Here is an 11,176-nt window from a genome sequence, read left to right as displayed (position 1 = left end):
GCAGTGACTCGTGAAGCGACGGCATGTGGTACTGACGATGGTCATCAGTTCGTCGGATGGTGACGTTGAGCTTGGCGGCCCCTCAGTGCTGTTCGCGTAAATGCAGTATCACAAAAAGTTGTAATGGAGCATGTTGCAAATAAACAGCGACAACGTCATATAGACTGTTTTATTCAGACTAACTTACACGACGACGTCACAAAAAAAGTACTATCGCACCTGAAATAGCCTTCATTGCGTGTTTTCGAACTTTGACGAGAGAGGCGAAAAATTCGTGCGATACCGTCAATTTTAAACTAAATTTCCGCTTCTTAGAAATCTGTGGCAACAGGAACCTTGTTCAGAAATAATGGTTCCTAATTTCGTTGTGCATTTTGTGATAATTTTTCAGAATTTTCGGACGCTTTCGACGGTTGTGCGTAACGTATTTCGTAGTAAATTGTGAGATACAATTGTGTGTTCTATAAACTTTAGGAGCAGTATCTTTTCAGAAAATCGTGCGCCCTTGGACCTGTTAGTGTTTGAAATTTTCAGATGTTCTTGTAGACTTAGCTCTTTTTAATTCGGGTGTGGCGTTGTAATATTGTGCTTCTCCACATATTACAGCTGTCACATACTGTTCCACTTAATATCCCGTTTCAACGAATTGTTCACAACATTTGTCTAACGTTTTAGCGCTGCCTTTGATGCTCTTATAATACGCGAGTAGCCAACGGCCTTGCTACATGATAACAGCGGTTCCCGCCAGATCATCGAAGTTAAGCGCTGTCTGGCTTGGCCATCCAAGTCTGCCGAACGCTGTTGGCAAGTGGGATGCACTCAGCCCTTGTGAGGCCAATTGAGCAGCAACTTGATTGAGAAGTAGCGGCTCCTGTCACAAAATTGACAACTCCCGCGAGAGCAGTGTGCTGACCACATGCCCCTCCGTATCCGCATCCAGTGACGCATATCGCCTGAAGATGGCACGGCGGTCGGTCGGTACCGCTGGACCTCTCGAGGCCTGTTCGGACGGAGAGAGACAGAGAGACAGAGGGTAATACACGAGTCTATTAGTGGGCGTAACGTCCACCAAAGTTCAGATATAAAAAGCCAATATTCCAAAACTGGAGCAAAGTAATATTTAATGGTGCAAACGACCCATATAAAAACGAGCTTAGGGAAACGGCTCGAACACTGAAGACAGTATTAAATAGAATAAAGAATCAAGAACTTATTGTCACAGACCTAACTCACAGGTATGATCTAACGTAATGGTCATGTGTCACCTAAAAATCTGAAAATTTGAAAATAATATTTTCCTTCTTGACACAGCTGTTCTGGATATAATGTGCTTCACAAAATACGTAATGTACTAAAAGAGGCAAATCCTATTTATGTAAAAAATACAAAAAAACACGGAGAGTTCATTCGATTAGAGATAGCAGAAGACAGAGACAGAAGACACTACACTGAAGTACACAAGCAACAAACGGTTACTGAAGAAAAGGGTGCCCTCCTACACATAGACGTCGCAGAAACAGCAGCAGCAGTGGAACAAGTTTGATTACACTGACAAAGGAAGAAATACCAACTTCAGCAGCAGTATAATTACACTCAGCAACACCAACAACCGCTGCAACAGCAGTAACAACAGAGTACGTTAACAACGGAAGAGCTAGGATGCAATAAAGTAGGCAAAACGAAGGCAATGTCCCATTCTCATGTGGAAGATGACCAAGACGGAACACTGGTAATACGAGCAGCAACTTTAACACATAGAAAGGCCAAATCGACAGCTTTTAGCGGCAGCATCAACAGTGGAATCAGAATGTAGCAGTGTGATTAAAAGAAAGTAGAATCAGAATGGAGCAGTGTGAGTAAAAGAAGTACAATACCTCCTTACAATCTGAAAGATTTTTGACAGGAGGAAGGAAGAAGAAACGTCAGTGATAAGTACGTTCAATAAATTATTTAAGTCTTTTACTAGAATGTTCCCTCAATAAGGAAAGAAAGTGCAACCGTTAGAAACTGAACTGGACGCTATAGATAGCTTGGTTGGCTGTATTACTGACAACTGGTACGAAAGAAATGAAATTGAATACGTACGAGTACGTGTTATAAATCGGCATCTGACTGTAGAAGATCATTAAAGGAAGGTGCGGGCTCGCGTACAAGGTGGGCAATACTCAATTAGGTAATAATATAACCACTCAGAGAGAAAAGGGTAAAGTACCTTGAGTTGTCGATTGATAGCAGCACCTTGATTTGCCGATAGATAGGCCTGCACGCCTCAGTTAGTGGGCATAATACTAGGAAGAAGAATGGCTGCCGAGCAGCGAGTAAAATGTGTTCACCTTTAATAAGAAGTCCATCCATGACTGTTGGTAGAATTTGTACCGCCTTCAGTCCATAGGGGCACAATCCCTCAAACAAACAAACAGTTTGATGCAAATGCCAGTGCTGTAAATCCCAAACATCCCGATTATCCGAGAACTGTCCGAGCTTCAGACACACAAGCGCGTATTGCTGCGGAACTGCCATACTCTCTTGACAAATCGAATTCTACCTGTCGTTCGTCAGTCATTCTGAACATATCGAGGACAAGTTTGTTAAGACTTTTGCGTGACTTGAAGCTTTCGTGGACTTAAATGTGGACGATTTCGACAGGCGACTCGAGTTTCCTGAGGTTACGCTCGCCAAGCTTTTCAAGGACTCTGACCTCATGCAGAATGTTGTCCGGACTGACGAGGTCAAATTCCACACATTAGGCTCAGTGAACAGACACAACTGCGTGTTCTGGCGGTGACAGAACGACAGTGTCAACCTCGAGTACGATTTCCATTCCCCGGGATTGACGGTGTGGCGAAGAAAATGATTGACTGGCCCTTTCTTCCTGGAAGGTCGCGTTACAGAGGAAATATTTTTTTAGATACTGAGGTATATTGTCATACCAGAACTTCATAATAGACCGAACTCTGATGAGTTGTGGTGGCAGCAAGATGAGGTCAAAACTCTTCGAGCGTTCTTGCAGGTCATCTTTCCTGAGCGCTAGATTGGTTGTGGACGGGCCAGTACGATCTCCCGCCTTCGCCCCACCGGACTCATTTCTTTGGTGTTACCGTAACCATAAGATGTAGATAACCGCATCACCAGTCAGCAGCACCTGTGTGAAATGATTGTTCAGGAGTTCAACAATGCTCCGGCGGCCACTGAAAACGTTTCTGTGCCTTTGCAAGATTGCGTTCACGCAGAGGGCATACGTCTCCCAATGGCAATGTCGATGTCTTTTTCACAAAATTAGTATCAGTCCTAGACAAGATATGTACTCCTAAAGGACATATTCTTACTTGTGGAAATCTAAATATCCACTGATGAAACTAATTGAAGTCAGCAGCAGGTTTTTGAATATATTGTACACTATGGGTAACAGGTGAAATAACAACATTAAAACTCTCATCTTCAGTTATTGATATTAATAAAAAAAAAGATTGTTTGGTTGCTGTTGAAACCCTGTGGTCTTGGACAAGCTACAAGACTTAAAATATCTGCAAAGAAATAAACAAAAGCACATACAGTTAGTAGTCAGAGAAAGCTATGTTCTACAGAAAAAAGTACGGGTTTGGAATGCAAGATGCGGTTTATTTAGGAATACGCGTAAATGAAAAATTCAACAGCATCGCGAAGATATTCAAAATAAAATTTGAGGAGACATTTCCTAGAATAATATACTCATATTTCATTGGAAAACCTAATGGAAAGAACAGGTCAACAAAAAGTATCAGAAAATCCTTCGAAACGTTCAAATATCTCTGCTCTGTCAGAGGTATTGAGAGGGATTCGGCGTTCTTCCACTTTTTCCTCGGATACAAAAATAGATTAGATAAGGATAGGACACTGCTGCACGATGCAGAAAGAATCGAAAATAACAAGACGATACACAGCTGAAACAACGAAAGCAAAGTAATTTGCAACGGAAGCAAAGTAATTTGAAATGTAGTAAACCAAGAAACTGTTAACAAAAATGCACAACAAATAAATACAGATATCATAAATACTTATGGTTTAATAGATAACCCTAAGGGCTTGGCCAATTTCGTAAATTACTGTTAGTACCATATCCAAAGAACTGGTCAAGCTTCCATTGTGTTTGTTAAAAGACCGCAGTAGCACTTAGCAGCATAAAATCATCCTTAACAGACATTATAAATTATTCATTGACTTCTAGTTGTTTCACTGCAAAAGTTCTGCGTACCACAAGTAATCAGTGAAGCAAATGGATTTGGCTGACTAATTGATGTTTGTTAGGGACGCTTTTAAATTACACACCAGTTTCACTATTGTCTTGTTTTTTGAAAAATGACAGAAACTATTATGAAAACAGACTTACGAATTATTTAAATAAATGTCAAGTTCGGGGCAAAGAACAGTTCCGTTTAAGACCTGTAAAGGGAACAGAAACTACAGTAACAAGGTCTTCAAAGGTAATTTTAGATGCCCTGGGTAAAAGAAAACATAAAACAAATAAAAGTGCATAGCTGATCGTGAAATCTACGTGAAACTGATGCATTGGCATGGGGAGGAGCGGTGGCGGGCGGGGGGGGGGGGGGGGGGGGGAGTGGCGACATAAATAATTAATTCAGATCTTGCCTAGCAACGGAAGAGCAGTGGGGCAGTGGGTATAGTCAAACATCTTCCAGATCCAGAATATCTAAACTTTAGAGTCCTTCAAAGGAATGCGTTAGGCACATTAGTAGTGTTTCTCATTTACATTAATGAATTCCCGTGATTTACCGTAAAGATGGAATTCTGGCCCGTGCTGTCGGAGTTGGCAGTCATGTGTGTGGGAGATGTGCTTGCTTTTGTGCGTAATGGTGTGTGTTTTTCTTTTACCGACGAAGGCCGTGTCAATCTTTACGGTAAGTAGCCACCTGTCTTTTGCTACATTGTCAACGACCAGTGAAGTAACTGAAAAAAAATGGTTATCGACCGGAAGTAACTCTTGGTATAGAAAAGTCTTAATACACCGGAATTTAAAATATATAACGAGACCATGGAGCATAATAAGTTTGGGAGGTAATTTTATCAGCAATTACGCTGAAGCCTCAAAGCAACTAGTATTCAAATACAGATCAAAAGACGTAATACACCGGAATTTAAAATGCAGAATGAGACCATGGAACATAAAAAGTTTATGTATGTAATTCAATCAGCAATTACGCTGAAGCGTCAGAGAAATTGGTAGAGGCATGCTCATTCAAATACAGATCAAATACATTATGTAAACAGGCAGAATACGGCGCTACCGTCGGCAACGCTTATATGAGACAAGTGTCTGGCGCTGTTGTTAGATCGGTTACTGCTGTTACAATGGCAGGTTATCAAGATTTAAATGAGTTTGAACGTGGTGTTACATTTGGCGCACGAGCGATGGTAGCGACGAAATGGGGATTTTCCCGTACGACTATTTCACGAGTGTGTCGTGAATATCAGGAATCCGGTGAAACATCGAATCTCTGACATCGCTGCGGCCGGAAAAAGATCCTGCAAGAACGGAACCAAAGACTACTGAAGAGAGTAGTTCAACGTGACGGAAGTGGAACCCTTCCACAAATTGCGGCAGATTTCAATTCTGGGCCGTCAACAAGTGTCAGCGGACGAACCATTCAACGAAACATCATCGATATGGGCTTTCAGACCCGAAAGCTTACTCGTGTACCTTTCATGACAGTACGGCACGAAGCTTTACGCCTCGCCTGGATCCATCAACATCGACATTGGACTGTTGATGACTGGAAACATGTTGCCTTGTCGGAGGAATCTCGTTTCAAATTGCATAGAGCGGTTGGGCCTGTACGGGTATATGGAGACAACCTCATGAATCCATGGGCGCTTTATGTCAGCAGGAGACTGTTCAAGCTGGTGGAGGCTCTGTAATGGTGTGGGGCGTGTGCAGTTGAAGTGATATGCGAACCCTGATATGTCTAGATATGACTCTGACAGGTGACACGTGCTTCAGCATCCTGTTTGATCACCAGCATCCATTCCTGTCTATTGTGCATTCCAACGGACCTGAACAGTTCCAGCAGGACAATGCGACACCCCACAGTCCATAATTGACACAGAGTGGCTCCAGGAACACTCTTCTGAGTTTAAATACACACTCTTCTGAGTTTAAATACTTCCGCTGGCCATCAAACTCGCCAGACATGAACATTATTAAGAATATCTGGGGATGAATTACAGCGTGGTGTTGAGAAGAAATCTCCACCCCCCCCCCCTCCGGTTATGGACAGCCCTAAAGGAGTCATGGTGTCAATTCCTTCCAGCACTACTTCAGACATCAGTCGAGTCCATACCACGTCGTGTTGTGGCACTTCTGCGTGCTCGTGGGAGACCTAAACGATATTAGGCAAGTGTACTAGTTTCTTTGACTCTTCAGTGTGATATGTACTGAACATTTCAGAGTAATTAGAAACACAATTAGCAGAGTATGATAAGCGCTACATACATTAACCTTTGTATGTAATACCTCACGAGTAAGAATAACATATATTGTACGTATACCATCTATCATCATTTATGTCCCAATGTTCTGGGTTGCAAACGCTCACATATGGAATGTGTTCGAACTGCAAAAACAACCTGTCAGGCTAATAAACAAGAGCCACATACGACACACTTTCTGGAGCTCCTTAAAAAATTCATATTTTGATAATTCCAAGTCATTGTATACTTCAAACTACAGTTTGTACAAGCAGAAGCATTCAGCAATACCTAACCAATAGTTTCATCACGATCACCAAACCGTGTATAGCCATTGCCTGTGTCTCGATCGAAAGAATAATGTTCAGCCCGTATCACCATGTTTTACATTATATAATAGAGAGCAAAAAGATATCAAAGTCATAAAAGAAGTGTGTAAACTTGAAACATATCGTAAGGAATGTTTACTAAAAGGTATTTTTATTGAGTTTTCACGCAACAAAAATTATTAGAAATAAATAATCAGGTCCGAATAACAAAGTGGGCAAGAAGAATGTAGTATAATTATTCGTATAACAGGGCATTAGTTTGGGAAGGTTGGACGAGTAGCTCTTTGCTGGAAGTGAGTGAAGGTGCAGACGATGTAGGTAGGCAACCAGTCTCTATTAACGATAGCACACGAGCGTGGGGCAGCGTTTGTGAAGCGGGTGGCCGGCGGGCAGGGCAGGGCAGGGACTGCAGGGCTGGCCGCGGGTGCTGCAGCCACGGGCGGCCGTTCAACTAGCTTAACATCTACAATAGCGACAAACTATCACAGTTTCGATAACGTCACAATTTACTCGACATAAAATCGGTCTGTGCCCTCACAGTCACCTGCAGTTCACACAGCACTGCGACTGACACCACTAGCCTCCAAACTATCACCGTTTCCGGCTGCACGTAGGAAGGCAGTCCCCCCCCCCCCCCCCCTTTCGTTCTCGCATTACTCATCTTCATGTGGTATTCCGGTTCCCCTTGTGAACTCATTTTCGATAATTAGTTTCCATGCAGCTCCACTATCTCAAAAATTAGTTGTGAAATTTGTAAACTGATATGCAGCGCGAGGTTCAGAAGTAATTGAAATTTTGTAGTTTCACGTACTGGATGAATCCGATGTGAGCGATTTTTTCGTTGTTGAAGGCAATCATGGCTGATAAGTGTATTTACAGTGTTAGCTATGTTGTTTTTGTTGTTGTGGTTCGATGCAGCCCTCCTCACTACTCTGCGAGCCTCTTCATCTCCGAGTGACTACTGCAGTCAACATTCTCACCAATCTGCTTACTGCACTCATCTCTACGATTTTTTTCCAGCACGCTTACCCCATATAGTAGATATACTGATTCTTTTTTACTGTGGTATATTTTATAAATATGGATGAATATTGCTATGGAATTTATGCTTTAGCTAGCGTAAATTACGATGAATGTAACCTAAGCTTATAGTATATTTATATATTGGCAATAGTTCAGTAATTGAATGACTGTTACGCAAAAGCTTAATGTACCCCAATTAAATTTTCTGTTCTACTATTATTTAAATATATGCATGAGACTAGTTAGGTTTAATACTTGAATATTCACACACAACTATTAACATATGGAATAATTAGAGATATCACTTCTTATCTTTTATTAAAAGCAAATGAATTACATACTTCACACACACGCTACTTTTTTTTCACTTTATAATAAAAATTATTTTTATCATAAAATGCACACAATACTATTGAACGCACAATATTATCACTTCACTTCTTAATTTATTTTACTCTTTTTACCTTTTTTGCTTGAAGTGAACATCAGTAGGTAAGCAGCATGCTAAAAAATGGTTAAATTGTATTTTATGTAATCTCAGGGATATTTCTAACTCTCTTCTCGCCTCGCAAGAAATTCAGAATAATTTGATTTAATCTTGTGAGTATCGCGTTGGCACCATAAGGAAAAAATGTAGTAAAGAAATATCTATAACATTTGTAAATTGGAAACTTGGAACTGCTGATTCGAAATGAAAGCAGAAATGTTAAATTAAACAATTATTATTTAACGAGGTAAATAATTTGTACAGAAATATAACATTTTGTGAATAATTGTCACAGTTTGAACATAGCAAAGAATTGTGCCGTATTTCTGCGAAATGCTTGGAAATTACAATAATCTTAGCTCAACTCTGCAGCGAAAGAATAAAGCACTCACAATAAATGTCATATTAGCACTCGCAATTGGGGGTAATAATAAAATCATTAGATAACAAGGTCATTGTAACGAGACTCAAAACCATATCAACCAAAACCACTAAAAATAAAACCAAAATACTGTATATCTATTTAAAACAGCAGATAAAAACCCTCTTGATGCCTTCCTAAAAGAGAGTCTCCATTCCTTCCAAGCTAATTGTGTAAGTGTAAACCAGATATGGCTCAAATTCAAAGATACAGTATCGACAGCAATAGATAGATTCATACCGCATAAGTTAATAAGAGACGGGACTGATCCACCATGATACACAAAACACGTCAGAACACTGTTGCAGAAGCAACGAAAAAAGCATGCCAAATTCAGAAGAACGCAAAATCCCCAAGACTGGCTAAGTTTCACAGAAGCTCGAAATTTGGTGCGGACGTCAATGCGAGATGATTTTAAGTTCCGACAATGAAACATTGTCTCAAAATATGGTAGAAAATCCAAAGAGATTCAGGTCGTATGTTACGTACACCAGTGGCAAAAAAAGTCAGTACCGTCACAGCGAGATCGATGGAAATGTTACAGTTTTCCGTAACTCCTTCACGAAAGAAGACGAAGTAAATATTCCAGAATTCGAAATCAGAACAGCTTGTTAGCATGAATGACATAAAAGTAGATATCTTAAGTGTTGCGAAACAACTCTAATCATTTAAGAAAGGCAAGTCTTCCGGTCCAGATGGTATACCAATTAGGTTCCTTTTAGAGTATGCAGACCCAATAGTGCCTTTGTTAGGAATCATATACAAATGCTCACTTGACGAAAGGTCTGTTCCTAAAGACTGGAAAGCAGCACAGGTCACACCAATATTCAAGAAAGGAAATAAGAGTAACCCATCGAATTACAGACCCATATCACTGACCTCAATTTGCATTAGGATTCTGGAGCATATACTGTACCCGAACATTATGAATCACCTTGAAGAAAATGACTTATTGATACATAATCAACATGAATTCAGAAAATATCGTTCTTGTGCAACACAGCTAGCTCTTTATTCCCATGAAGTAATGAGTTTCGTCGACAAGGGATCTCAGATCGATTCCATATGCCTAGATTTTCAGGAGGATTTTGATACCGTTCCTCACAAGCGACTATTAATCTGAATGACATTTTCATTCTGCACGGAGTGTGCGCTGATTTGAAACTTCCTGGCAGATTAAAACTGTGTGCCGGGCCGAGACTCGAACTCGGGACCTTTGCCTTTCGTGGGCAAGTGCTCTACCAACTGAGCTACCAAGCACGACTCACGCCCGTCCTCACAGCTTTACATCTGCCAGTACCTCGTCTCCTACATTCCAAACTTTGCAGAAGCTCTCCTGGGAACTCGAGTCTCGGCCCGGCACACAGATTTAATCTGCCAGGAAGTTTCGACTATTAATCAAATTGCGTGCATATGGAGTATCGTCTCAGTTGTGTGACTGGATTGGTCTTTTCCTCTCAGAGAGGTCACAGTTCGTAGTGATAGACGGTAAATCATCGAGTAGAACAGAAGTAATATCTGGCGTTCCGCAAGGTAGTGTCACAGGCCCTCTGCTGTTTCTGATTTACATACATGATCTAGGTGATAATCTGAGCAGCCCCCTTAGATTGTTTGCAGATGACGTTGTAATTTAGCGTCTAGTAAAATCATCAGACTATTAATTCCAATTGCAAAATGATCTAGAGAGAATTCCTGTATGGTGCGAAAAGTGGCAATTGGCACGAAACAAAGAAAACTGCGAGGTCATCCACATGGGTACTAAAAGAAATCCGATAAATTTTGGGTATACGATAAATCGCACACATCTAAGGGCTGTCAATTCGACTAAATACCTAGGAATTACAATTACGAGCAACTTAAATTGGAAAGACCACATAGATAATATTGTGGGGAAGGCGAAACAAAGACTGCGCGCTGTTGGCAGAAGACTTAGAAGATGCGACAAACCCACTAAAGAGATAGCCTACATTACACCTGTCCGTCCTCCGCTGGAATATTGCTGCGCGGTGTGGGATCCTTACCGGGCAGGATTGACGAGGGACATCGAAAAAGTGCAATGAAGGGCAGCTCGTTTCGTGTTATGGCACAATAGGGGTGAGAGTGTCACTGATATGATACACGAGTTGGGGTGGCAGTCACTGAAACAAAGGCGGTTTTCTTTGCGGCGAAATCTGTTTACGAAATTTCAATCACTAACTTTCTCTTCCGAATGCGAACATATTTTGTTGACACCCACCTATGTAGGGAGAAATGATCATCATAATAAAATAAGAGAAATCAGAGCTCGAACGGAAAGATTTAGGTGTTCCTTTTTCCGACACGCCATTCGAGAGTGGAAAGGTGGAGAAGTAGTATGAAAATGGTTCGATGAACCCTCTGTCAGGCACTTACGTGTGAACTGTAGAGTAACCATGTAGCTGTAGATGTAAATTCCCAGCAGGAATACAAGTTTAG

General features: G+C 41.1%; 1 non-coding gene across 1 annotated transcript; it reads right to left on the bottom strand.

The window, feature by feature from the left end:
• Positions 1-9,908: 9,908 nt before the first annotated feature.
• On the bottom strand, positions 9,909-9,982 carry Trnas-cga. Its single transcript has one exon. It is a non-coding gene; the product is annotated as a tRNA-Ser (tRNA).
• Positions 9,983-11,176: the final 1,194 nt, after the last annotated feature.

Source organism: Schistocerca piceifrons, chromosome 3, assembly GCF_021461385.2.
Source record: "Schistocerca piceifrons isolate TAMUIC-IGC-003096 chromosome 3, iqSchPice1.1, whole genome shotgun sequence".
NCBI lineage: Eukaryota > Metazoa > Arthropoda > Insecta > Orthoptera > Acrididae > Schistocerca > Schistocerca piceifrons.
The sequence above is the reverse complement of the archived record's forward strand: the minus strand, read 5'-3'. Positions and strand labels throughout refer to the sequence as shown.